Source organism: Pezoporus flaviventris, unplaced genomic scaffold (genome assembly GCF_033815535.1).
Source record: "Pezoporus flaviventris isolate CSIRO_AGI_PZ_B2104156 unplaced genomic scaffold, CSIRO_AGI_Pfla_v1 ptg000013l, whole genome shotgun sequence".
In the NCBI taxonomy this organism is placed as follows: domain Eukaryota; kingdom Metazoa; phylum Chordata; class Aves; order Psittaciformes; family Psittacidae; genus Pezoporus; species Pezoporus flaviventris.
Window position 1 is genome coordinate 240,957 of NW_026892561.1, and position 3,912 is coordinate 244,868.

Below are 3,912 nucleotides of genomic sequence, written 5' to 3' on the forward strand. Positions count from 1 at the left end.
CTGGGACATGATTATTGACTGTGGAGGCAAACCTTAGAAGATAACTGTCGAGTTTAACTGCTAATTCTATAGCATTATCCCAGTAACTTGTTGATGCATCTAAGAGTTGGTTGATGTCTATATATATGCACCCACACATGTGCACACACTTGCCTTTGGGAATTCAAATGCTCCTGCTAATATGTATGCAACAGATTCACTGGGCTTTCTTATTTGTAAACAGAAAATATTTGGACTTATGCCCTGGTAAAGGGAGCCATTACAAACACAATGTGAAGCCCCATTTATGTCAAGGTTCATCTTATAAGTTTACCAGTTCATTCCTGTGTGCTTACAGCCAAGGTTCGAGATGCAGAAATGCCAAAGGACAAAATAACATCACATGCTGCTAACCCCACTGCTACAACAATAATTTACCCATTTGGAGAACCGTACACAGCTCATCACACCCTTCACTTGGCAGGGTTTGTATGATCTGAGAATTGCTACCTGCCACCCGACGTGTCTTATTCTAGGAGACAGGTCTATGAAGTAATGGAGCCTGGCTGTCTGCAGTCAGGACTGCTGCACTATATCCAAAGCAAGCTTGCCAGTCAGCAAATGCTGCATTAATCTTTCAGGGAGTGTTTGTTTTGCTTGTTTTGCTAGGCTGAGTTTCAAGCAACTGATAATGTGCTCATGAGCAGGTCTCCTGTTGCAGTCCATTTTTCAAATAGGAATGTGAACACCAATGCTCCCAAGGTTGGGTGGAACATAGGCTTGAAGGGTTATATATGGTGTTGCTTCAATGTGTGAGCTTACGGAGCTTTTTGAGTGCATGTGAATGTGTCTGTGCAGGTACATTTGGGACAGTGGAGTTCTGGCTCTTTGAAGTCTGATGAGTGTTTTTAAAAATATACCTTGGACATGGTCCTTCTCCGTTGGTGCTAATTCTGCCAGTGGAGTTACCTCACTGCGAGTGAGATGTGCGTTTGTTTGCTCAGTAAGGGTCAAACCTTCAGGCTGCTGAAGGATAAACTCTGAAGGCTTCTGAGGATTAGAGGAGACAAACACTTTATTGCTCACAGGATCTTAAGTATTGAAATGCCTGTGATTTCAGGAGGTGAACAACAGTGAGTCCGGCTTATTCCCACTTGTACCTGCAGTGTTGCTGTTCTGTCCGGCTGTGTCACAGTTCTCACTGGCGCTGAAAGCCCCGTCATTCAAGGTATTTTTGCATTTACTTCATCCAAGGAAAAAAGGAGTTTAGATACCCAAATACCATTTAGGATGTGGAGAATTCCAGAGAAGGGACATGAGGATGATCAGGGGAGTGGAACACCTCCCATATGAAGATAGGCTGAGGAAGTTGGGGCTGTTCAGCCTGGAGAAGAGAAGGCTGCGTGAAGACCTCAGAGCAGCCTTCCAGTATCTGAAGGGGGCCTATAAAGATGCTGGGGAGGGACTCTTCATTAGGGACTGTAGTGACAGGACAAGAGGTAACGGGTTAAAACTTAAACAGGGGAAGTTTAGATTGGATATAAGAAGGAAATTCTTTCCTGTTAGGGTAGTGAGGCACTGGAATGGGTTGCCCAGGGAGGTTGTGAATGCTCCATCCCTGGTGGTGTTCAAGACCAGGTTGGACGAGGCCTTGGGTGAGATGGTTTAGTGTGAGGTGTCCCTGCCCATGGCAGGGGGGCTGGAACTTGATGATCTGAAGGTCCTTTCCAGCCCTAACTATTCTATGATTCTATAATTCAAGTGTGTTTCTGGAGCCTCTCAGGTGTGTGTGACCTTTAAATAGGACATATTTTTCTGGACTACTTTTGTTATTTCTTTTTTTGTTAAGAAACTCCATGTTATTTGTTGACTTGCAAAATAAAATCTAGCAACATTTCCCCAAATCAAGGGAGTTCTAGCATTAGGGTTGAGAATAGGAGAGTGAACTGGGATCTTGAGGTCTTTTAGCCTGCTTACATACTCTGAAAGAGTGTGACTGGGCAGCTAGGCTGCTACAAAAGGATTTTTATGGTGTTGGGATAACACAAATCCATGTTTCATACGTTCATACTTCCTCTGGAAACTTTTGCTGAGAAGAAATCTTTAACTTCATACCTATTCTGCCAAGAGCTCTCCTAAGGTAGGGCAACACACAGCAGTATAATTTAAGTGTATTTTTGATTAAAATAGGTACTCTCTGCTTAAACTTTAGGTTTCAGGTGGAGAACAAAGTGGATTGGCTTGTGATTTTCCAAGACATTTTCCTCTCCTTTCCTGTTACCCTGACCTTGCGCCTTTTCCTAGTCACAATAAAGATGTTTAAAAAGGCAGAAATGCAAAAAGATATATATGTTTTGACATCCATGTGTCAAATGGATGGGGGGGCAGGGAGGATGTGCACAATCATTTTGTTGTTGTTTATTTCTGGTTTGAATAATGTTTCTCTTCTAAAGGACAAATCACCTGGTTAAGATACTGGTCTGGAAGGACCCAAGGCTTGTGCAGACCTGGCATGCAGAAAGCAGGCTCTGTAAGTGGGGAAAGTTGTGGTTCTTCCTCGCAGGCTGCAGACAGGAGTGTGGAGAGAATTCCCATGATACAGAGAAGTGTTGTGGCATTAGATTCAACATTTATCGGTGCGGTAACAGGATAGTTCCTCCAGGCTCAAATAGCCATTATAAAACCTCCCTTCACCAAATCAACTGCTTGAATTGGGTATGAGAGGGTTTAGCATCTTGTATGCTGCTGTGTACCTCTGTGAAGTGTAATGCAAATCCTCATGATCAGTCTTCAGTTGTAATCTGTATGTATATTGTAAGGCTGGGCTTTTCAGGGCAGTTTTGTCCTGTTATGTCAGACTGCAGGCAATGATAACATGAATGCTGTCCAGATTTTGGTGATGAAAGTTCCCCAACGTGGATGGATCACAACGCGAGGTATGTCGTTTCAGATGTGAGTTGAATATGGGATGCAATGCAATGCTTACAAAATAGAAGCACAATCTATCTTGTAGCACTTAACCTCCTAATTTTCCTTAGCAAGGTTTGATTCTTTTGCACATATTCTAGAAAACCTAACAGATATTTTTTGGAATTATTTGGCAAACAAAATATTTTGATATCTTTTGCAATTTCTGCAGTGAGAGTATGCAGATTCAGGCTGGTTATGAATAACAGTCCAATGTATATCTGAGGGTGAAAAAATAGACCTGTCACCTCTTTGGAACATGATCTAAAGTTCAGTGAAGTGAATGAAAAGGCTCCTGTTGGTTTTAAGTGGATCCAGCCTTTACACGGTGAACAGAAGACGTGTGTCTCATCTGCTTAAATGTGAAAATGTTATTGGTAATTTATGTTGATAGAAAGAGCACATGGTAGCTTTCTTCCTGCATTTATACAACAGGAGGCAAAAGCCTCAAGTGTGCAGTTGAAAACCATCACGGGTGCAGCTGTCTGTTACCAGCGTGATGGTAGTGACACAACCAAGGATTAGGCTGTTTGAAGACTATTTGGTGGAAGAAAAAGCATTAGGCAACAGTGTTTTCCCATTAGGTAATGGTTTATCCTACCCAAAGATGACGGCTTCCTATTCCTGGTGTGCCGTGTCATCTTTAAGCTTGCAAAAGGGAAGATGGTTCTTCCTGAAACACTTATGTTGATGTTTATGATTTTTATTCAAGCGATGATTATACTCTCTCTGAAATAACGAAGTAAACAAATGCTGGAGAGGTTATCAAGGAATCCGCTGCAGATGGACCAGGCAGAGTGTTGCAGTGTGTGGAGGTGACAGTCTCCTGGTACTACCCAGTAATGGAGCTACCAATATTTGGGAGCACAAGAGTAAGTTATCTACACCAGCTAACAATCTATAATACCTATTGGCCCTGTGGTGTGATGAATTAAGTTACCTTAGGCTGGAATTAATAGAGGACTA